Consider the following 26,696-nt stretch of genomic DNA (forward strand, 5'->3'; position numbering starts at 1 on the left):
ATTGTACAACAAAAAAAAAGATACCTTGACAGGCCTAATCTTATGTCTGTGTGAAAACAACAGAAGATATAAAAGACATAACCTCTCTATACAAAAATGTCAAATTTGAAGCTGTATTGATGTCTAATCATCTTGTTTTATCCCACCCTTTTTCGCAGCACTGTATGACAGGGCTGCAATTCTCCAAGACCAAAATACCCTATCCGTGTACAAAATTGTTGTAAAATACATTTTGAAAAGCATCTATGGCATTTAAACTTCTGAATCTTCCATTTCTAAAAATCAGCATTAGAAATATTCATTCTTAAGAATTGAGAAATGAAATAGGTTTTCAAATAGGTTTCTGGACCCTAAAATTAATTGCGAAAAATAAATTAATAAAAAGTAAATCAGGCCATAGTGTATTCATTTGATGATCATGCACCCATCCAAAAAATAGCAAAAGCTGAATTTCTGAATCTGATCAAGTCACACAGGCAATCTATGAAAAGCAAAAGCACAGACCCAGGGCTATATGGGTCAACAAAACCATTTAGGCTCACGGCCAACATATTCCACCAGCTTGTACAGGAGTTGTCATTTCAGATTTTTCCACCATTTGTTTTGTGTTATTTTGTGATAAAGTTCTTTCTCTTGATGGATGACTAGCAACATGATTGAAGTCATTTTGATTGGATATCAAAAATCTCACATTTTCAAAAATCTATTCTCAAATAGGTTATGTCTGCTTTGAAAACTAATGAAAACACCATCCCAATATTATACAAGCAAATTTAAACACATTTTTCAGCAATCCCATGTTTGATGATCCAGTACTGTTGTTTTGTGTGCATAATAAATGTTTAAAATACAAAACGGTTTCACTTGGTTTAAAAATGTCCAATCAATAAATCAATGTGTTGAAGGGGGGAAATGTTTAGTCTCAGACAGAACTGCTTTAATCAACAGGTCAAAAGTTTACAACAGCTGTTCACACCTTTGGCTAAAAACATAAGAAATGTGAAAGCTGTGAAATGGTGGCAGAGGGTGAGAGAACAGGAGAGCATGGGAAGAGGAAGGCAGTCAAGCAGAACAATTCACAACAGACCAAAAGCACACTCATAATGGAGATGAATGTGCATCAGAATGGGAGTGGATACAGAAACAAAAAGAATTGGGGCACATTGCTGCATCCGTCACAGGCCAAATGCACAAACAAGACAAGACAATAAAACAGTCTGTAAATCAGACTGGATAAACAGGTCAAATCTGAAAATAAAGAAAGAAATGTAGATGCCACAAAGAAAAAAAAATAGAAAGACGTTTTTAGTGCCAAAATCTGATTTCAATTAACATTTTAACTCGATTAATGAACGATTATTTTATTTATCTATTTCACAAGTTTTGTACAGTAAATATGCTTATGACAGATTTTTGAATGAAGGGTGCATTACTTGATTTTAAAAAAATTAAAGAAAGCACAAACTATCTACTAACTACGATTATTTATTGAACATCAACGTTTAAAAACTGAAATAAATAAACACGTTGCCCTAAAACTACCAGTCACATTTTTCTTATAAAAAGTGAAAATAAATAATAACTTGCACTTTTGGGAACAAAAAAAATTATTCATTAATTCATTTTCTTGTCGGCTTAGTCCCTTTATTAATCCGGGGTCGCCACAGCGGAATGAACCGAAAAACTTATCCAGCAAGTTTTTACGCAGCGGATGCCCTTCTAGCCACAACCCATCTCTGGGAAACATCCACACACACATCCACACACACACTCATACACTACGGACAATTTAGCCTACCCAATTCATCTGTACCGCATGTCTTTGGACTGTGGGGGAAACCGGAGCACCCGGAGGAAACCCACGCGAAGGCAGGGAGAACATGGAAACTCTACACAGAAACGCCAACTGAGCCGAGGTTCGAACAAGTGACCTTCTTGCTGTGAGGCGACAGCACTACCTACTGCACCACTGCCTTGCCCAAAATGAATTATTTTCAGTGTTAATTTTTTATATTAAAACTAGATAATAATCAGTAAATAATATTTTAAATAAACAGTGCATTGCTTGAATCTTCTGTAAACAAATAGTTTAATGTTCATTAATTTTCTTTTTACCTTAGTCCCTTTATTAATCTGTGGTCGCCACAGCAGAATGAACCGCCAACTTATCCAGCATATGTTTTACGCAGTGGATGCCCTTCCAGCTGCAACCCATCTCTGTGAAACATCCATTTACACTCATTCATACACATAAACTACGGACAATTTAGCCTACCCAATTCACTTGTACCACATGTCTTTTGACTGTGGCAGAAAGCACCTGAAGGAAACCCACACGAGCACAGGGAGAACATGCAAACTCCACACAGAAACGGCAGCTGACCCAGCCAAGACTCAAACCAGCGACCTTCTTGCTGTAAGGCGACAGCACTCCCTACTGCGCCACTGCGTCAATAGTTTAAAGTAAAAAAATAATTTTATTGTAATGGAAAATAAGCCATCTCTGGTGCAGCTTCCAATCATCGTCAATGTAGTGCAAACTTGCGAGTTGCGACGTACTGTATAGTTAAATTTTTTGAGAGGTGCACGTCACGAATATACAAGCACATGAAGGCTGCGCCAGACCATACTCGTGCGTTCGATGCAGAAGTACAAAATAGCCTTAACAGAGAAGGGTCACATGACTTCACTTGCGTTAGGGGAAGTAATTGAAAAAATTGACCTGGAAATTTTAGGTTGATTATAGATTCTGAATGTCGATTCGATTACTTTTCTAATAATTGCCCAGCCCTACTATATTTATATATAAACTAATTAACATTTTAGTATTTCACTGCTATTATTGATCCATTATTATTAGTTCCTTGTCCTTCACAGTACTGCCACCAACATTTAACATTTCTCTACATTGTTCTTTACTTTTTTGTTTCGTTTTTATTAGATTTTTTCATAATTTTATTGAAAGCTATCATGTAGAAAACTTATATCCGAATAAAGGCATTATAATTTGCTGAATAGGAATTATACAGAAAAAAAGAAGAAATACTGATTCAACCAATAATGAGTCTCCAAACGTGTGGATGCAACAGCCTCATATGACACCTATGATTTGTTATTGAATTAATATAATAAAATTCTCAGTAAAACATTGTTAAATTACTGTTTATTGAATTAAATGAGAAGGCTGATTTCAATGTCGGTCACGCTTTACAATAAGGTTTCATTAGTTCATGTATTTACTATCATGAACTAATTATAAACAATTCTTTTATAGCATTTATTAATCATAATTCAACATTTTCTAATGCATTATTAACATCCAAATTCCTGCTTGTTACCATTAGTTATTCCACCTCAAGTGAACAGTGAACAATTGTATTTTCATTAACTAACTTGAACAAATACAGTAATTGATGTTTTGTTCATTGTTTGTTCATGTTGTTACAGTAAATGCATTAACTAATTCAAACTTATTATAAAGTGTCACAATTCACAATAAGGTTTCATTAGTTAATGTATTTAGCAGCATGAACTAACCGATAATGAGAATGTGCTGTTACAGCACAAAGCATTCTGGGTATTTAGGACAAAGGAGCCTGATTTTTATTGATTCTATTGATATTTTGTGTCACGTGTAAACTCATCTGCAATACACTGTAAGCGCTCGCATTACAAATAAAGAAGACAATCATACATGGAAATGTTTTCTTGTGGCAGCTTATTGATGTCAGTTATGGATAAACTTGTTCATTTATTTGATCCGCTCCTCTGCATCTGTGCTCGGCTTCTCGAGCTTCACTTAACCCCTGGAGACAGAATGTTACGGAAGGCATATTTTTAGCTTCTTAGACACACAAAAAAGCATTTATAAAGATATATACACCTTAGTCCATTTCATTCTGAGTATTTGTGAGATGTTTTACAAAAGATGTTACTATAAAACGTAACGTAAACTGACTTATGTTATAAGCCTACACTACCTTCAGAATAATGGAGTTTAAATAAAATAAACAGCAGTAAATTCATATCAGTAGATTCTAATTTGAATCATTTGTATCCTAATTATTAAATTATGAAAGCCTAAAACATTTTTATCTTGTTGGACTGTGTGGTTTCAACATGTCAAAGTCAGCATGCTACATATGCAGCACTCTTAAACATGAGGAGGAGTTTAGCCTAAATCATAAATCAGTTTTATGAATCACACTCATACTTAACTGTAGGAAAAAATTACATACTTAAAGGTGTCTTATTACTTATGAGATGTAAAATCAGTCTCTGGTGTCCCTAAAGTGTGTATGTGATGTTTCAGCTCAAAATACCCCACAAATGATGTTTTATGAATCTTGGAAATGCCCCTTTTAGGTTTTGCAAAAAATTGCACAAAAAAATTGTTAAAATTAAAATAAGAATGTGCTCCTAAACCTCTTTCTAAAAGATGGCAGAGCTACAGATGCCAATGTGTCATCATTATGGCAGATTCAAAAACAAGACTATAGCAGATTGCACACCAGAAGCGCTGCTCGGCGATGCACGGCGTCATGCCACACAGCGTCATGCATTTCAGAATTCTAAACATAGATTTCTATTAGGGTACACACACCGGCACCAGAAGTCGGCGACTGTCTGCGGCGCCCAGCCACGACTTAGGACACTGTTCATATTTCTGCCGTGCCCCAGAGCACCATCTGATTAGTTTCATTTTAAATATCATGTGAATGTGTGCATCTGGTGTGCGATACTTTTAACTGTCATGTGCGCGCCGTGTCGCAGCACCGAGCGGTGCATCCGGTGTATGGCCTACTTAAGGCTGCATTTACACTGCAGATCTTGATGGTCAAATCCGATTTTGTGACTATATCAGATTTTTTTAATGACCTGCATGTCTGCTTTTACACAGCACACGGAAAAGATGCAAAAAAAAAAAAAAGAGCAAGCGCTGACTGACAGCTCGTAATAAAAGAGTGCTCTTTTCTCCATTCCTGTATTTAATCTGTTTGCAGTGTTTTTTTTTATTATTTTTGACAAGTTTATGTATGTATGTTTAGTTTATGGCAGAAAAGTTCCCATTTGGCCGTCTTCTTTTAATCTTTATGCTCGTGATGTATGCAACAGTTTTTATATATATTGTTTACATGGCAGACGTTGCGCTCTCTCTCATGCTCTCGTTAACATGCTTGAATACTTGTGCTACATGGCAATATGAAAGCTTTTTTAGTCCTCATGAAATTTAAGGTGTGGGACTCTGTTATAGTTTGTTCTGAAATGAAAGCGTCAGAGTTGACATCCAATATGGTTTATAATGACGCGTGACTCGCATTGACAGGTGAAAATCCGATCTACTGTACCTACTAAATTGCCACATATGAACAAGGCTTAAATCTGATTTTAGCAAATCGGAATCCATGTGATTTTTTTCTGTACACAGACCATATTCGATCTGTGCTACATAGGAGAATAAAAAAAAATCAGAGTTGGGTCACTTGAACCACGCAGTGTAAATGCAGCTTAACATCCTATGCCAATGAAGAAACTTGACGTCGATTTGTATGCAAAAACACAAGTGAGTTAGCATTGTAGCAGTTACGTTGCCTCGTCCCAAAGTCAATGGGTTTTTTCAATGGTATGTCAGGTAAATCACTTAAATAAGGTTCGTGGCTAACACAAACTCAATATAATTTCATGTTTTACTCTGCGACATAAAACACATCAGTTAAATCACACTCTTGATTTTTTAAATCAGTTACACTTCTTTAAAAAGACGATTGCCATCAAGTTGCTAAATGGGACTACAAGCAGTGTCGGAGACATTATGCTTCATCGAGCTGATCTGGTCTGGTAGGTAGCCCACTTGTGTTGGGCATTTGGATTTGTCTGTTATTTAATTATTTTTATAAATAGTATTTTATAGTTTGTAGTATTTTTCTAATTGGTGATTCATATTGTTTGTAGATAATGCCTTCACTCGTAAAGACTGTAAAGACAGATTAATTTGTTTATTCTTTATTTTAATTAAACGATATTATGGAGATACTGCTTACTAGTGCAGCCTGTCTGTTTCCTATCCTCAGTAATGCAAATGTGAGAATAAATGTGTAAAAAAATACATATTAACTGTCATTTTGATGTGATCAATAGATTTTTGTCTGTTTTTTTCTTTATCTGAACACATTTAACTCTGTCATAACTGCAGTATTTACCCTCCTCCTTAAAATGTATAGCATGTGTGACTGTATGGGCTGTATTTCGATGTACTTCGTGACAAAAAAAAATATTGAATGTTGCTCTCTATCTACGATGGAACTTGCAGGCATATAGACTTGTACCTCACGCCTCATTTCTGTCATCTGTTAGTAAAGTAAGCGAGCTGTGTGCATGCGAGTGATACACTTATTTAAATAAATCTTATGATAATACTATGTAGGCACATTTATACATACAGTTTTAAAACTTTTACAACAATCGTGAAGTAAAATATTGTGTTTCCCCTGTAAAAACTTGTTTTTGCATATTTATGTGTTTATAATATATAGTGTGGATTATAATATAATAAACAGAGAGTAAATCTTTGTCATGGACCAAATTTCTAAAAATAAGCTTAAAAAGTTCTCTGTAGCAGGATAGTGCTGACGTCACAGGCGAGCGCCCCGAAGGCACTGTAGTACGTTTGCATTTAAGATCTAAAAGTGCTAAAAGTTATATTTTCATGTGAGGATTATCTGGTTGGACAAAACGTGTAAGTGTAATGAACAGCGTTTGAACACAGAGCTTATTATTTGCAATCTACAAACAGCCTATATGGGAAAATCCTATGAGGATTTTATCGAGGGAAACAGCCCTCTGATGATATGTACAAAGGGAAAATGTCAATCAATCAAAGCGTTTCTGTGATTATAAAAGGTCAAATTGATTCCTTTTTACCATTAGTCGCTGGTTCTATTAACAGACTGTTTCTGCAATGTCTTTAAACCCTTTATAAAAGTTACTTTTGCATAACATATCCCCTTTAAGACAAAAAAAGTTTAATTAAAATTCTTCTCTTTTTTTCTTGGGTTGGTTGTGTGGTTCATACATGCTTGGTTATTATGACTTGAGGATAAATTTCACTTTATTGTGCCTGATTGTTGCTCGCCTTGTTTACACATGGCACACCCAAAGCCTATTGCTATGCACCTGCTTTTATGGTGCATTTTGAAGCTTGTATGCTTTCAATAAATTAAAAAAGAAGCAGTGTGAACTGAAGTCATTCCTTTGTGATACACAGAAAAAGAAAAGAGTGAAAAGAGTAAGGTGGAATTTACATTTTTGAGTTAACAGTCCCTTCGAGCTTATCTTCCTTAATCTTTTCATGAGAATTTAATTGGATTGTAAAACTAGCTCAATCATTTATGATTGGGCATATTCTTACAATACGACAAATCAATGTAAGGAAAAACTAAAACTTAAATGTGAGGATGTACACTTAGATGTAAGTATTTGCATTAAAGATGATCATTATAATTAATATCAGTCAATGATTAGTCAATAATAGTTAACCCTGATACAATGTACTGAATATCGATTAAGAATGGATGTCTCAAGTGCATATATTTTTTGAGGTGCATGTGGCTTTTGAGCAAAACATGTGGAGCAGATGCGAGGGGAAAACAAGATGCGAGGGGGTTGTTGTGCTGTGCTGCATGCGTACTATAAGATGATTCATTATCTGAAATTAATTAATATTCTAACGGGTAAAAATTTCTGATAATTTCTGGTCAATTTTATCCTTTTGAGGCAGGTAAAGACAGAGGAAGTACACTGCAAAAAATGCTTTTCTTACTTAGATTTTTTGTCTTGTTTCTAGTCCAAATATCTACAAATTCTTAAATCCTAAAGCATTTTCTAGACAAGCAAAACATATTGTCTTGTTTTAAGAAATAATATGCCAAAATCAAGCAAGTTTTTCCTCAAATCAAGCAAAATAATCTGCCAATGGGGTAAGCAAAATAATCTTGTTTTTCGATTTGTGATAAGATTACTTTGCTTACCCCATTGACAGATTATTTAGCTTGATTTAAGGAAAAACTCGCTTCATTTTGGCATATTATTTCTTAAAACAAGACAATATGTTTTGCTTGTCTAGAAAATGCTTCTTGATTTAAGACATTTTAGATATTTGGACTAGAAACAAGACAAAAAATCTAAGTAAGAAAAGCATTTTTTGCAGTGTAGCTGATACTGAATGGCATAAGCCTTTATCACATCATGGTCATTCATGAGCAAATGTTTGCCTTTGTACATTCTCCAGATTTGCAAAATATCTGCTCATTTGTACCAACAATGGATTGCTCATAGTACACAGCTGCCAGTGTGAACATCTGAAACGCTGCCATTGTCTTATTAGTCATTATGTTTAACCATAAATAACTTTACTTTTAAAATTTAATATAACTTTTCAAAATTATCCTATCACTGACTTTTTTCAATCCTACTAGGCAAGCCTTTTATTTACAGTTAAAAGCGTTTTCGTTTGGGTGAGGATGCTTGTGTTTTTCTGCGTGTGTTAGCGCAACCACTCGCCACGATGGAGATTCTCATACCTTATTAAACACTTTATTTCACAAACTTTGCAAACTTAGTCAGATCTTATAAAGTGTGCATATTTATGCTGAATGATCGCATATTCTCTATGATGGACTGATGGATGGTCGGTGTGAATTGCTGACAGGAGGAAAGTTCAGCTTTAACCCTTGATTTGAAATTATTCAAGACTTTTTGCATTTCCCCACTGTCATATTCATGTCATTTTCACTGTGTTCTGTATGTAAAATGAGGGTTACTTTGGCTTTATTAAAAATTATATATATATTTATATTTTTAATCGAAATCGATCGAAATTTATGCTCAATTTTGATTATCGAATCAAAAAATAGAATCGTCGATGCTGCCATGCCCCCATGTCACGTCAGCTTGGCTTGCCAAGCGGGAAAAAACAGGCTTGTTGAAGTGCTTGTTAAACTACAGAAGCAGGAGACCCGTCGACAGAACTTAAACCCTCTCCTCTTTCAATGAAGTCGCTGGTGTGTAATCATTTTGGATTTCCAGTGAGTTATGTTGACATCGTTCGTGTTGTCGACAAAAAAAAACACAGTTTTGCAAGCTCTGCTATGTACGTATTACGTACGGTTCGTCTGATAGACAACACCGGCATCGCGATCCTCCGCCTGCCCCCGTTGCAAATCCGCTCGCGAAAAGTACACACTCAGGCCCTGTTTACACTGTCTTTGTTTTTAATTGGCATTTTAGAACGACAACGATTTGACATCCACAGTGGCGTGTAGCATTTCTGAGCAGCCCTCCTTCCTCACTACCTCTGAAAAGGCACATCACGTGACCACACAGACACAGACGCACACACAGCCATGCGCTCGAGAGAGCAGGTCCAGGCAGTCAGAGGACTGCTTCAATCTTTCACTCACTTGTACTTAGTCATTTTAGCGAACACCTCAGATACTGTTGGCTGCTTCCTGTTGGTTGTGTGTCTTTTTTTACCGACGCCATTATAACCACACAGATCACTGCCTATTCACCAGTTCCGCAGAAAAAGTGATTGACAGGTGGTAATTATGTGTGTATCTTGCCTTTATTCATTTACTGTATGATTTGTTTATGGGTAAAACAAAGACCATGCAGGTCAGGTAGTTTAAACGGTAGGCTACAAATAATTAATTGGTCATTAATTAATTAATTAATTATAATCGAAAATCGAATTGTGCCTTTAGAATCGAAAATGTTATCAAATCGAGGATTTGGAGGATCGTGACACCCTTAATATATATATATATATATATATATATATATATATATATATATATATATATATATATATATATATATATATATGATTCCCAATGCACACACCCTTTACAGAATTCAGAGGCTTGTTTGTTACAGTTCAATTACCTATTTGTAATAACCTTATTTTTTAAAATACTTATTAATTTGTGAAAAAAAGTGCTGTCTTTTAAAGCAGTTTCTCAACTTGTGGGTCATAGAAGCATTCTGAGTAAATGGTAGACGACTACAGTGTTTTTATGATGCATGACTCTATGTTGTGAAAAGATATGAAAGAAGTGTGAAAATTGTTGTCGACTCGTCTGTCAGACAGAGTTCATATGTGTGAGAAAAAAAAACATTCTTGTAAGGAACATGATACACAAAAATGATTTCTGCTAAATTGTTGAAAACTATTTATATAGGTCGAATTCATTCAATCGTTCTTTCATTTTCTTTTTCTGTTTAGTCCCTTTATTAATCAGGGGTCGCCACAGCAGAATTTTGCTTACCCAATTTACCTAGAGCGCATGTCTTTGTGGGGGAAACCAGAGCAACTAGAGAAAAGCCACGCAAACACAAGGGGAACATGCAAACTCCACACAGAAATGCCACCTGACCCAGCTGGGGCTTGCTTCTTGCTGTGAGGCGATCATGCTACCCACAATGCCACCGTGACGCCATGGGTTGAATTTAAACAAACAAATTAAATTTAGTAATGTTTACAACCACTTAGATTAGTAAATTACAAAATCGATATATATGGGTTGTGGCTTAATAACCAGAGAAAATGAGGGTCATTAAAAAAAAAATCACATCCCACCAGTATAGCAATGACAATGTTATCAATAAAATGATTTTTTAAATTTAAAAGTTTTAACATTTATTTCGATATGTTGTTGTACTTTCAACCAAACTAAATTTGGAATTAAGGAATGGGGTTTTCTTTTTGCACATCATTCCAAAGTAGCATTATTAGCAAACTAATGGTAAAAGAAGTGAAATTAAGGCTATTGAGCCTAAATTAGGGCTGCACAATATATTGTTTCAGCATCGATATCGCAATGTGCGTATCCGCAGTAGTCACATCACAAAATATGCGATATTGAGTCTGAATTTTAGTTGACCAGGAGCCACAGAGCCTTTACCATAATTGGAGATTATGGTAAAGAACCGAGTTTAACCATAATAGAGTAAATGTTTTATTATTTGTGTGTGTGTTTTCAAGGCCTGTGACTGAGCATTTCAGGAGAGTTTAAAACATTTGGGCACAAAAAATGATGATGTTTGGAGGTGTAACAAAGATTAATGGTATTTAATCATTTATATGTATATACTTTATTATTTTACTTCCCTATTGGCAGATAAATTTACTTGTTTTAAAGAAAAACTCAAAATTTTGAGTTAAAAAGAAAACAAAACAATATTTTTACTTGATCTAAGAACTTTCCACTAAAAATGTAAAAATGAAAAAGTAAGAAAATCTTTTTTTTTGCTATGACTCCCCAGAAAAATGCTAAACAGAGCTATTCAAACCATCTTGTGAAACTGTAATTCATATTTCAATATTTATCAATGAAAAATAAAATATTGGAAAAATCTGATATTGCAATATCATGCAGCCCTAGTCTGAAACCATCAAACTGGTGTCAATAGAGATGGACCACCACTCCAAACACAGAAGACAGTGGTCAGAGTTTGACATTTATTTCAGTAAATTAACTTACATGGATTTATCGTTCACCTAATTAATCAACAATGCTGAATAAACATGGCAAATTTAGATTTTACACAGACTTTAAAACAGCTCAAGCATGCTTTACTAGACTTTTGTTTAGTTTTGGAATTAGCAATGAAGACTTTGCTGAATGAGATGCATAAGAAATTATTCCCATACACAAGAGCAATTTAAGGATAGTTATACCAACAAATATGATAAAATGCATAACAATACAAATGGAATCATTGACTCTAGTCTGTTGAATTATTAAAAAACAAAACACATCCAATGTGTAGCAGCATCCCCCTAAAAAATTATTATCTAATATGTCAAATCCATTTCCTAAATAAGGTCCTAATGACATACAATTAAAAATACACTTTAATTGGTAGACACCTACCAATTTCTCTGTAACCTTAATTCCATTGCATAGATTGTAAAACAGGTGAGTGTAATTGACAAAAAGTATAAAGTACAAGGAGATTTTTGATAGTAAGAGTATTTTTACAAATTAGTTTTCATGTTTGTACAAAAGGTCTAACAATATTTATACCGAACCAAAATATGATAACTTATGATATGCCCCCTATGGTACAACCATGATACTCAGAACTGGGTTTTCTGACCATTCTGCTGTGGAGTAGAGCTGCACAATTAATCGTTAAAAGATCGCGATCTGGATTCAACCCCCTAGACGATCTTAATCCAGCATTTCTACGATTCTGCCGATCATATTTTCAAGTTCAGGAGAGAAGAAAAGGCGGCTGCACGAGTCTTTTCATTGTTTCAAACATGCTGCTCAGTGACATTGACACCTCCAAATGATGTTGAATGAGTCACATACTGTATTTACAAGGTATAATTCACCTAAAAATGTCATTTTTGTCTTAATATAATGATGTTTTCGCGATCTGGAAATTACACGTGACGTGATCTGCTGACCATGAGCTGTTATCACAGAGAAGGCGCGCGCTCTACTTAATGATGCTAGAAAAAATGCTAGAAGTTTCTGCCAACCCGACGCCACATCACAACTTTTCAATCCAGATCGACGGGGCAACCATTACTGCATCCAAAATGGTGAAAAGCCTTGGAGTAACGATTGATGACCAACTAAACTTCTCTGATCACATCTCTAGAACTGCTCGATCGTACAGATTCGCACTCTACAACATCAGAAAGATCTGACCCTTCCTATCTGAACATGCAGCTCAACTCCTTGTTCAAGCTCTTGTTCTTTCCAGACTGGACTATTGCAACTCTCTACTAGCCAGGCTTCCAGCTAACTCTATCAAACCTCTTCAGATGCTTCAGAATGCAGCAGCACGAGTGGTCTTTAACAAACCTAAAAGAGCACATGTCACTCCGCTACTCATTCGTTTGCACTGGCTGCCAGTTGCTGCTTGCATCAAATTTAAAGCACTGAATAGCTTATATTAGCAACTGATAAGAAGCCCCTTCTTATCTGCTCTCACTTCTGCAGATCTATAGGCCCTAGGCCAGAACTTGCGTTCTGTGAATGAACATCGCCTCGTGGTTCCATCCCAAAGAGGGAAGAAAACGCTTTCCCGAACGCTCGCGCTCAATCTGCCCAGTTGGTGGAATGAACTCCCTAACTACATCAGAACGGCAGAGTCACTCGCTGTCTTCAAAAAGCGACTAAAAACTCAACTATTTAGTCTCCACTTTCCTTACTAATATGCAACTACCTCTCTGACTCCTCAACTAACTACAAAAAAAAAATTACTAATGCTTTCCTTCTTAGACTTTACACACCTGAAACTTGCCTACAGCTCTTGTTGCTCTTATAGTTGTGTAAATTGCTTCCTTGTCCTTACATTTGTAAGTCGCTTTGGATAAAAGACTCTGCTAAATGACTAAATGTAAATGTAAATGTAGACGCGTGCATCTACTTTATTGAAAAGAACCTGCATATGTTGCGAGTAACAGGTAATACAATTGTAAATAATATTCAGTGTGTGGCACAGAGTGATCGTTTCAGACCCGCACGCGAAGCATGAACAAGCACTTAGCAGTCAAAATGAACCCAAAGTGTGCACTTCATTTAAATGATCATATCGCATTTTAGAGTTATGGTTAAGACAAGCATTTGATATGTTTTTTCTTTCATAGCGAACCCACAGTTGTGCATGAAAATAAATGTTTACAATGTTAGTATAAGTACTCTAGCCTATATATTGTTAAATATAATCTGATAATGGCAAATGTCTGATTTTACCAGTGAATAAAATTGTCTAATATGACAAATTGCAAGCATATATCTCAAACATAATTCAACATCAGAATTATTATAAGTAGAATAGAATTATTTATAGAAACCAGTAGACCTACACATAATATTATTATAGGTTGTGCCATATGCTTGTTTTTACCATACCTTTATTTTACATCTACAGAATCGTGAGAAAATTGTCATCTTTATTTTAAGCAAAAAAATAACGATTCTCGTTTTAGCCAGAATCGTGCAGCTCTACTGTGGAGATATTTCTTTTTACTTAACCCAGATTAGCTGACTGCACTAAACAGAAACATGTTAAGCCATTGTATAGAGATAATAATGTTATTAAGTTTAATTATTGCTTTTATCAAGTTAAATGTGGCATTAGACCTTGACTCGTTTGTGAACAAATAAACAGACAGCAGAAGGCAGCAAGTCTCTGGGCCCTATCATACACCCGGCGCAATGTGGCGCAAGGCGCAGCGCAATACATACAATAAAAAAGGGAATGGGAGATGAGACTCTGATTGGTTTATTCTCAAAACACACCTATAACTCATTAAGAAAATTAACTCAACCCTTTTAGACCATGCGCCACGGCGCAAAACTGATTTTCCCGTCCTTATATTAGCAAATATGGACTGACACACTCTGAATGCATTTGCACCCTGCGCTTTCCGTTATGCGCATGGACCGTCAGAATAGAGCCCTCTGTCTTAACCAGTTATTCACTGAACTAGTCATTCAAATGATTTGTTCAAAATGCCTGATTCACTGTGTCCGCTAAAGCATTCTTTGAACATGCCTGAGCTCTATCAACAATTCTCAGCTGTGGGTCCTTTTCTACAAGTATAGTTTTTCCATGCAGCACTGCAGCAGCAGAGAAACATTTCCTTTTGTCTATGCTGGTCACTATAGCCAGTACTGTGGTGAGGCATGGTCAATACCATGGATAATGTCGTCAACATCATGGGTCATGTCCTCTGGACAAATGAGACTTGAACCGAAAAAGTTGATCTGTCTGTTTATTTATAAAACGGTCTAAAAACAGTTTGAAACGGTGCAGCGTGAAGGAAGCATTATGGTTTGAGGCCAGACAGGCCCTGAGGAAATTATAGACTCAACCAAGAATTCCACAAAGCACCAAAGTATTTGAGAATATAAGGCCATCTAAGAGGATCTTGTACAAACACTCGAAACAAGTCCACAAAAGAATGTCTAAAGCAACATGAAATGCAGGGTTATGAAGTGGTCAAGTCAAAACTCACAGTCCAAACCTATAGAAAATCTGCAGGTCAGCATTTAGGCATGCAAGTTCTGCTTAGCTGTTACATGAATTTGTTGTATCCTTGTGCCGAAAAACAGAGAGAGAGAGAGAGAGAGAGAGAGAGAGAGAGAGAGAGAGAGAGTGTGTGTGTGTGTGTGTGTGTGTGTGTGTGTGTGTGTGTGTAAGAGGGGGTTAGTTCCCACTAATTCAGTGAAAGAAGAAAAAAACACACACACAACAGCGGGGCAGTTCCCAGGACAACCAGAGACCCACCAGAGCTCTCCAATAAGAGGAAAAGTCTTGCCAAGGGACTTCACTAATTGTACAGTTCTTCACTTATACCCACATATCTATGCTTTCTTACACAGCCAGTGTACAATAACTATTTTCTGTACACCTTAAATAAATAATAACTGCCTTAAAGCTTTCGCTTTCACAAAGATCAAAAACAAGACTACTGAAAAAATTTACTTATTCCCATGAACAACAATAAATAATCAAATCAATAACAACAAATGGGCAAGAACATCATTGCAACTTAAACAGACTTTAAAGCTGCAGCAGGGAATTAAAAAGAGAGAGAGAGAGAGATCTTCATTAAAGCTCTAAAAGGCAAGAAAGTCTGGTCCAACATTCATGTTCTCTTCGCCATGGCAACTTCTATTCCCAGGACAGGTCTCAAGGGAATGTTTACGAGTGTCCCAGGAAGAGTTTTGAGTTCTGTCTGTCAGCATCAGTGGGAGAGCAGAAGAAAACAGGAGAAAAATACTGCACAGGAAAGAATTCAATTAACTGCTGATTTAGAGTTAGGTCTGTCTTTCTGAATTACTGCCACAGTTATCCCAGTATTTATTTAAGAATGTATACATTTTAGTGAATTAGTACAATCGAGAGATAAAGAGCAAAACATAAAGGAAAAGACTATTTTTTAATCACCATCTTCCTTCAATTAGATACTTGTAGTTTATTTTTAATTGACAATAAATGATCTCATCATGCAATTTGTTAAAGTTTATATTACAATAGAATCCTCATGCGCACCTTAAAGAGCCCATGCGCTCATTCACATATTCAACAGTTACTCACTCACCCCTCCAATCCATCTGCAACTCTCCCTTTCTCCAGTTCCCCCTCTTATTCACTGACCTTTTAAATCTCCATTCTAACAAAAGAGACAAAGAGAGCTGGACGGCTTTCTCTCTTTCCCCCTACTGAGGGGGAACAAACACACATACACACAAGACTACAGCCAGTCATTCCATAGAGAAACAGGCTGAAGCTGAAGTACAGACTTACACAACTATGACTGTATATCTCCATCTCTCCTCTTCATCACTATTATTATATCAGTTATTACTAGACCCACACGGAATATGCGCGTGCAGAAATCCACAGATTTTCGCAGATTTTTTAGCCCATTATTGACTCTATTTATTTACTTGTGTAAATGTCTGTAAATTTATATTTATTATTTTTAAATTTATTTCAGTAATATTATTGACTAATATGAAAGTGTTCATTTGATGTATTTACACTACAGTTTGTGAAGTAATATTTTCTGTCTACTTAGTAGCTACAGTTGAAGTCAGAATTATTAGCCTCCCTGTGAATTTTTTTCTTTTTTTTTTTTAAATTCTCATATGATGTTTAACAGAGCAAGGAAATTTTCACGTATAATAATATTTTTTTCTAAAGAAAGTCTTATTTGTTTAATTTCGCCTAAAATAAATGCCGTTTTTAATTTTTTTTTTATTTTAAGGTCAAAATTATTAGCCCCTTTAAGCTATGTATTTTTTCCGATAGTCTACAGAACAAACCATCGTTATACAATAACTTGCAAAATTAGCTTTACCTGCCTATAACCTAATTAACCTAGTTAAGCATTTAAATGCCACTTTAAGCTGTATAAAAGTGTCTTGAAAAATATCAAGTAAAATATTATTTACAGTCATCATGGCAAAGATGAAATTAATCAGTTATTAGAAATGAGTTATTAAAACTATTATGTTCAGAAATGTGTTTACAAAAATATTTTCTCCGTTAAACAGAAATTGGGGGGAAAAAACAGGGGGAATAATAATTCAGGGGGGCTAATAATTCTGACTTTAACTGTAAGTTATATGATAGACTTGCTTTGTTTACCAAATAAGTGGATCTAGATTGATTTGCATGGTAAACATTAAATAAAAGTTCAAAAGCTATGATTAAGTTTTTCATAAGTTTTTTTTACATATTAGTATTTTGTTATATTAATTTAGCATAAATCTGCATATTATTACAAAAGTCTCAGCAGAAATAGCAAAAAATGTCTGCACATTCTGTCTGGCTGTAGTTATTACTCAGAGTGCCCTATTCCTATTGGCATAAGATGTAAACCAAAATTAAACACCCAAGACTTTTTAATTCTTTATATGACATAAATTATGCTTCATTACAAACCATAGTCTATATTAAATGCTTACGTCACCTAAAAATGACAATATCACATCTGTTAACAATATGTGTTTTCCACTTATTTAAATGTCATTCTGTGTTATTGTGTTGATATGCATGTTTATACCCTGGGCTCCTAAAAAAAAAAACACCAAAATATTCCTTGTGTTTTTGCTCAAACTTGGCGAATAAAGCTCATTCTGATTCTGATTAAGGTTGTTCAAAACTTTCAATCTTTGAAATGAAACAGTAAATGAGGATATTTTTAACGAAACCTGAAAGATTCGTTAAAACTAAAACTAAAACTCTGCCACATTACAAGTTCATTAAGCTATTGTAAAAGGCAAATTCCTCAGAAGACCACTTGTTTCATCTGGAATTCTTTTATCGGACTTAAAGCATTAAGCTTGAAAATGTTACATAGACTTTCAATAAATGTAAAAAAAATCTGGTGTGTTCCAAAAAAATGGTGTGTTCCAAACATGATAGTTAACTTCCACAGCATGAAAACCAGCTAAACGACAGACAGACATAAGGCACATCATCAAAACAAATAATCTGACAGTGGACTGTGGACACTTTTTATTTTACCATTTACAGAGCTTTGCCATTTACTTTAGACTTTAAAAGAGTAGGATGATATCCGATTCTATAGCAACCAGTGTTGAGCACATTCCTTTAAAAAAGTAATTAGTTATAGTTACTAGCTACTTCTCACAAGTAGTAACTGAGTTAGTAACTGAGTTACATTATTATAAAAGTAACTAATTACCAGGGAAAGTAACTATTGTGTTACTTTCAAAAAATCGAATTCGTCAAATGACTGTAAAATAAATATAAAACATTGTACACTAATTTATGCTATTTTAATTTTGTGGGACAATGTGAGAGACAACCAGCAATAATTCAACATATCATTTTAATATTATCATTACTATAGTTGCACAATACAACACAACATATGGTTTAGAACTTATAGATATTAAATATTATTTTGTTAAATTTTGTCTAAATGGTAAGTGTTTGCTTTGGAGAAAAAAATACAAAGTTTAGTTGCTCCTATGTCGTGGCTTTCTCTCCTCATTTGGTAGCAGAGCTCATGTTATCACCTGCATTTTTAGCCACTATTTTTTTGGCAGCATGTGACGACGTGAGATGCTTCATTAGATTAGAAATACTTGTCTCTGATGCAAAGATACCCTTTTTCCTGGGCATAAGTTGCATGATTCATAAACATTCTAGCCTTTCACATCAACAAGGAAAAATTAGTGCTTTTCCAGTTTGCCAAAGGTACCTTTAAAATTGTTTGCTGTGGTAGGAAAAACTGCGTGAATCTTTTCCTTATTTAATAAACGACTTGCACCTCACAGAGCTTGATCCACGCTGGTATTTCTCCTCTTGAGTTTTTGGTTTTGAAAAAAATTCCACCATCCCGTCCAAACTTTTAGGATACCAGGTGTCAGATTTGCACAATCCATATGCACAACACTATGGCCTATTTCCCTCACTCGAAAGCTTGACAGAGCCCCTGCGCGTAGCAACGGTTGTTAAGTCACGATTGGTGGGTGGCGGTTTTTGGGTGTGGCTTAGCGAAAGGTCAATTGGTTTTTATGTATGGGATATATATAAGCATCACCAAAAATTATTGCGGTCATAAGTCTATATATTGATTATTGTGACAGACCTATTAATTTACTTAGCTTACAGCAAGCAATTCAACATATTTGGGCAATAGATTATGACAATTTTTGTACACACATGAACATCACGTATGAATGTTATAAAAACATTTTAGTCATGCAAAGCTTATGCAGATTATGTAGCACAAATTAGCTTAACTGAGCCGCTTTTCCACTATTGGGTCGAACGATACTGTTAGCTTGTTCTGATCCATTCCGTGCCAAACCGGTCCAGTCAGAATTAAAACAATTTCATCGCTCACGTCGGACATTACAAATGACATGGGCCAAGTACATTGCCATCATGCAAATTCTTGAATGCAAGAAAAATTATTACATAGTGACACTGACAAATTTTGCTTGAAACACAACCAAAAATGTGCTAGATATAAGCGCTTTTTTCAAAAATATATATTTTTAAATAAATTATATTTAAATTTTTTATAAAAACAAAACAAACAAAGAAAATTTTACAATTTATAATAATTTTTTTAGATTTTTAAGTTTGGAATTGCAGTGTTTTAAATGTGAATGACGGGTGATGTAGTATTATAATGTTGTCTATAGCTGTCTATTCAGTGTGCATTCATGACTTCAGAAGGGGTGGCTTTGGACAGCAGTTTGTATGTAGGGAGGGATGTTCATTGTTAATACTATAAGGCTAAAGCTAGCATTCTCCCAGATCTCCCACTGTACCTTTAAGAGTGTTCGTTTTTGAAATTTGGCCTGTGATGGAAACATATAGCCACAGAAACATGACTTGAGGGCTTGACTTCAGTGAGTGTACTGAGACTAGTCTCACATTTGCCTGTGAATGGAGACAGGGTAGTATGACTGACCAATTAGAAGTCCTAAAGGAAATTTTCATGTGCATTTTTCAGTACTGCCAGTTCTAGTAAATCTCCATCACGTGCCCTCAGATGGAGAAGCATTTACTACATAGTCATAGTTCACTAATAATAGCCAGATTAGAATTTTTCAAGTTATGTATTTCTTGTCCAACATCTCCGTTTATTTCTCTGAATTTAATTAAACCTGTCTACTTCATATTCTAATTGTATGTCTAAATCAATGTAAGTCTATATTAATCAATGGTAATACAAAGAACGGCTTTCACTCTAAACTGGCAAAAGTGTAGGGAGTACTGCTACTGGGTGCTGCTCTTACAATGGAACGGTCTATTGAGTTTCACCTATTTTCAGTTTAACTCTTTGAAGCAGCTAAATCTTCGGGTTATTCAGCAACTGCTGGGGATTTCCTAGGTTTCTATGCGAAAGCACCCTCTGGCCTGCAGAGGAAATTTACAAGTGATCACAGAACCATGCTTCCCTGACAAGATGTGCATGAAAATTGCAAATTTGTTTAATCATGCTTGCGATATCATTCTGATTGATCATCCAGCCCTACAGGAATGGTCCGTGAGTTTGTTGGGCCCCAGGCCAGATCATGAGAATCAAAATTAAAACAAGATGACAACATCAAACATAACTATTCTGAAATAAAACAATTAATAATCTCACATCAGGTTGTTTCCAAATAGCCTTACGTCCAAACCTATGTGAATGTATTAAGTGCTATGACAATTAATTAGGTGTTTTTCTACTTTTAATAACCTTCAGGGCTCTCAAGTTTTATGTATTCACTGTGAGACACCCACATTTCAACCAGTTCACACACCAGTGTATAGAGACGATATATACAACTTGAGCTGCTGTACACACACCACGTGCATAAGGAAGAAATTGTTACTGATCTCATGTTAGAAATGTTATTTCCAGTTAAATTGAAGGACCCATCCATAAAACTGTTCATTACTAGGTATCGTAAATATCAACACTGTGTGACAAAACATGTTCAGTGCAAACACAGCTATATAGAAGGATCTTCATGGCTCTGAGTGCACCATAGCAGATGCAGCAGACCGACACAAATAAAATCAATAAAATATAACCTACTAACCTAGTGAGAGCTATTTATACACGTAAACTAATTTAGCACAAAATAAAAATCTTCCCGAACATATCCCTTCATGAAGCCACTTCAGCTTATTTATTCTTCAGCTTATATTCATAAAAAGCTTTAAGTATTATTATTATAAAAGTCTTGTATGCAATTGTAAATAAATCTTGTTAAATTGGAACTAAATGACAGCTAGCAAGGTTTTCTGAAAAGTTTTTTTTTCTTTAGCATTCTATAGTTATATAATCGGTTCATCAAAAAGTGGTATGGGAAATAAAGAGTTCTAAAATAAATCAACATGTGTGATGGAAAATGATTATTTTGTAGAACAGACGGTTAAATTTAAAATACATCACTTCTCAATTTCATGTCAACTAGTTATAATGAAACACTTATTGGCAGAAAAAAAACACTTTAGCAATACAAATATATTGTAAAAAACAGAAAGAAAAAAACTAAAATTAATACAAATACAATAATAATTAATTGTGACTGATTTCATTCTTGATTGATTTTTGAACAACCTTGTAAAAGGTTTCAAATTAGAGGCTATTATAAGATTGACAAATGATGAATTTGATTTACTGTGCCTGTTTACACTGCTGCTGCCTTAATTGAAACTTGGTGATTGAAGTTTGTGTCAGTTTGCTTTCCTGTTTGTCATTTGATGACTAAAAGCTTATGCTTGATGTTACTTTTGGTTGTCACTGTATCCGTGTCTTATGTGTTAAAAGATGACGCCATTGCCGGTGTGCTGTGTGCAGATCACATTTTTGTGTACAGAGAAAAATGAATGTTTATGCAGGAGCACACACTACATTAAAATGATCACCCTGGGGTGGCAACAGACAACCTTTATATCATCTGTAGGACAGCCAATCCAGCACTGTACTGACGGCCCATCTACAAAATAAAAAACTTTTGCCCAATTTTGATAATATAGACTGTTTCTATGTGATGATGACACTGGCCCATGAACATTTCCTGCTTGTTGTCAAACTATTTTATATCTGTAACAAGAGGCGATTTAATCACAACTTGCTGTTATAACAGCTATCGTAACATTATTTATCAATATGGAGAACTTTTTGGACTCTCAGAAGCTATGGAAAAGTAGAGTGTAAAACAGGAAATGCATCAGAACCATTATTGTTTACGTCCCTCAAAATGGTCTAGAGAAATGTGGATGGACTCTTTTGGCTTGGGAAAGTGTGCTGATCCTCTAAGCATGATCTTTCAGAAAGCAAAAGGAAGAGACAGGACTAACTTTTGACTAGAGCCATATCTCCATAATAATGCTGTCGATTTACATGGCCCATGTGAGTATTAAACAAGGTCTTCACAAGCCAACATGAACTGTAACTGTAGCCAGTCATTAAACTGATTCAGAAACAGAATCCAGCAACTCTGATTATAAATATTTAGCTGTAACTATCCTGAGGGAAAAGAAATAAGCCTAAACTTTTCTGGATTGAGAACACAACACAATCATCAATCACCACATTATACAATTTTAATATAGCGATCTTATCTTGGACAAAGGTCACCGCAACCTTTGAAAATCCATCCATTTTAATGTTATGGTGATGCAAAATTAAGACACCATAAATAAAGAAATTAAAGCACACCATAAATGTGTTCATGTCAAATTTCAGATCTTCTGAAGACATTAGGTTATTTAAACAGCATGTCCTGTCTACACTCAAAATATGTTAGCCGTTTGTTCAAACTATTTATTCAAATAAGCTGAAACATCACAAATTTCGAGTTTTTCGGGGTGACAAATTTGTTAAATAAATCCACTTAAATTAGTAAAACTACTAAGTTAACTTGATTCCTTCATGTTGTCCCAACACAAATCAATTGTGTGGAACCCAGCATTTTTACAGTGTATGACAGTCAGTTCAGTTAAACATTCTCCATGATCTTACAATTGTGTTTCCATTATTATGCACAATCTGTTCATAAAGCTGTGTTTAAAACAAGTATTGCATTTTGCTGTTGTTTCATTCGTGATTATGGTGTGGAACTCCCTATCCGGTGTCTGTTAGATGAGAGTACTGGATTGAATTTAAAACCCTAAAGGAAAAGATTGTAAACTAGAATATGTGTTGCGTACATATAATCCCTTCTTATTGTGCTCTAAACTTTTCATTATGGAATGAGATTTACTTGTGACACAGAAAAAGTGATGAACTGCAAAAAAGTATGTGCTCAAAATACATTTAAAAGTACTTGCATGCCTTACGGATTAAAATATCAACACAAAATGTATGAAAGCTTTCTAATCACGGGCCTACTATTAAGAAGCGGGAGACTGGATTTTGAGTTGTGGAAATAAAAATGACTTCAAGCATGTACAGCTGTGCAATATGATGATATATATCATATGGACAAACTAAAAAGTCTATTGTTTCACATTATGCTTTATAGTTTATTTTGTGGTGTCACAAAATACATTTCCTATGAGCGCTATATTACATGCCATCATGAGAAATTTGCGATCTTGAAGGTACAACTTTACATTTTGCATTTTATTTTAAAGATTTGCCCTGAAGGTATAATTTAAAGTGAGAAATATGATCACATATGAATGTGAATGTACATTTCTGAGTAAACACTTTAAATTGTAAAAATGAAATGCTCCTTCACATGTGGTCAAAACATATCAAATATTAATTGATTCATTTAGGAGAAATGGTACTATACAGTGACATATATTGTTATCAAGATTTGTGATGACCAGCATCTTAAGAGTCACAATTTTACCAAATCATGTACTGGCATATAGATTAAATATTATAAGGACAGAAGAAAAATGTGAAAAATGTTAACAATAATAAAATAACCTATGAGCAGGCCAACATGATATCTGAGCTCGCAGAAATCCATTCAGATTTTTAGCCCATCATTGAGTCAATTTATTTACTTGTGTAAATGTGTGCAAATGTATATTTATTCAGTTTTTTTATTAATTTCAGTATTATTATTGACTAATGTTAAAGTGTTAATTTGATTTATTTATGATACAATTTGTAAAGTCATACTTTCTGTCTTTTAGTATATGAGAAACAGCTTTTTTACCAAATAAGTGGATCTAATTGGATTTGCACTGTAAACATTAAATAAAAGTTTAAAAGCTATTCTTTTTTATTTCATATATTAAGTTTTTAGTTATGATACTCCCAAAATAGTTCTGCATAAATCTGCAGTTTTTTTTTTTTTTTTTACAAAATTCTCTGCAGAAATAGCCAAAAAATGTTCACATATTCTGTCTGGCCCTACCCAAGAGTGAGTGAATTTTTAAGTTTCACTGTCTAATATAAAACCTGTGTGTCAAGTTGGGATGGGGTCTATACTTTCCTCTAGGACAGGGGTGTCCAAACTCAGTCCAGGGGGCCGGTGTCCTGCAGATTTTAGCTCAAACTGGGCTCAACACACCTGCATGGAGGATACTAGAAAGCCTAGTGAGAGCTTGATTAGTGTCTGATTGGGGTTGGAACTTTGCAGGACAGTGGCCCTCCAGGACCGAGTGTGGACACCCCTGCTCTAGGAGAATTCACTTGATCAGAGAACTCCAGTTGAGAACATTTGTCACCCTTTATTTGGTATATTCCTAAGGCCCATTCCAAAACTGAAAATAGTTTACCAATGCAAGAATAAAAGTTCTGTCATTATTTACTCATCCTCATATTGTTTTAAAGCTGTAAATCTTTCTCAAATATGAAACCGAAATAGGACTACTTAAAGAATATTATTCTTCCCTGTAAGTCTTGAAAAGTACAAAATGAGGCTTTTTTAATTCAAGAAAATGTATCCTTTTACAATGAATCTCAGAGAAGGCTCCCTCTGTTAGGATGTGGCATCGAGCTTTTCTTGAATATGTGTCATTAGATTATCTGACCTGTATTGTACATGATAAAAGTGAAGTTTTCAAAAAATTTGGGAACCTTTCCTGGCATATGTTGATTTTAATATTGATTCTATTCTATTCTTTCTGCCCCATTTCTGATTATTAATTCCAGACCTACTGAACTCTAATGTATGTATATGTGCAGCTGTAAGCCCCATTTGAGTATTTGAGCTGAATTGTACCTTCATGTTTGTTTGTTGTTGTTTAACTGTTGTCATTGTATTATCATTTTGCAAGGAGGTTATTTTATTATAAAAGCAAAAACTTAATAAACATATATATATACATATATATACACATACACACACACACACACACACACATTATATATATATATATTGGCAATTCCGTGCAAATGTCAACCTTGCCATGAAAAAAAATTAGGTTTTCACCAAAATACGGAAACCGTTTCTGGGTTTTTTATGTAAGCAAGTATTTTACAGTGCTTTAAAAATACTCAAAAATGCATCTGTCAATGTTTTCAAACTATTCTCTTTGATTTACCAAAGTTACACAATCTGTCACATCCATAACGGAGAGATGTCACATCCATAATGACACTTTTTTTTCCTCATAAATGTGAAAATATGAAATAAAATAAAATTTCTTGTCCGTTCCCTTTTTAATGGACGTGGAAAGAGACAGATCTGTCCAACAAGACAAATTAAAAGCACGACAATATGTGGTCCACATGAATATACTCTATAGTTAACAGATTTATGTGTTAATTTTCAGTCACTACTCACAGAACTGTCCCGTTATTGGCCAACCCTGCCTATCATCTCAGTTCAAAAATCAAAACAGTAAATGAAATAGAGCAGTCTGCAAACACCTGTAGAGCCATCTATAAATCTTTGCGATATGTAAAAAGGGCAATGAAGAGCCCTGTGGTTAGCAAGAGTAGTGGCATTGGATGGCGCAAGCTCTCTAGCAGGACAACAACTAATCTGTTATGCTTTTTAAATTAATAGAAACAGGTATAGATCTGTTGAGCTAGCAACCACCGAAAAGACCCAAACGGATCGGTTATGATAAACAGACCAAGACAAACTTCGGAAAACAAAATCAAGCTCTTATAAAAAAAGTATTAAAATAAGTTGATTCAATTTGGATAAAGTTAAAATGTGCCGGATTTAAAGTCCCCAAAGAATCTCGTGGGGGTCCCGTGTAGTCCAAAGCTACTTTGTTTAAAGCTCGTTCACAACCGGAACAACTCATTCTAACGCAAATTACCTTCGCTTGAATATAGACAAAATGTTGAATTTTAAGCTCCTCTGCGTGTGAAACTGACAACATAAGTATGTGTGAATAAAACATTTATATAACCATTATTACAACGCACGTTTGACTCACCTTGTGTCCACGGTGCTCTCCTTCTGTTTTGATAAAAAGTTTATCCAACTTAGAAACGACGCAAATTCGCACGCTGACCACCACAATGTCCACTGCGTGATCTACTCGGTTTACAGTAAAAATATATATTTACAAATTAAAATAACAAAATAGTAATATTGTTTATTTTTACATTACGCTTTTTATCACACAGGTCTGTAGCTTGGGTTGTAGTTAAAAATTATATCCATTTAAAAATGAATGCTTTGCTATTCTCTGGCCGTTTTCACAGTCGGCATAAACGCGTTACAGCCGCTTTTCAAAGTGAAAAGGTTTTGTGT

At 34.9% G+C, this 26,696-nt stretch overlaps 1 protein-coding gene across 3 annotated transcripts in view; it reads right to left on the reverse strand.

Moving 5' to 3' along the window:
* Positions 1 to 26,696, reverse strand: part of plxnb1b (plexin b1b) — a 104,540-nt gene extending 77,844 nt beyond the window's left edge. For all 3 annotated transcript variants that reach the window (XR_012407913.1, XM_003198785.7, XM_005166242.6), the window contains exon 1: positions 26,377 to 26,696. The gene's annotated coding sequence lies outside the window, so the exon portion shown is untranslated. The remainder of the gene's footprint in view (positions 1 to 26,376) is intronic.

This window comes from Danio rerio, chromosome 6 (assembly GCF_049306965.1).
Source record: "Danio rerio strain Tuebingen ecotype United States chromosome 6, GRCz12tu, whole genome shotgun sequence".
In the NCBI taxonomy this organism is placed as follows: domain Eukaryota; kingdom Metazoa; phylum Chordata; class Actinopteri; order Cypriniformes; family Danionidae; genus Danio; species Danio rerio.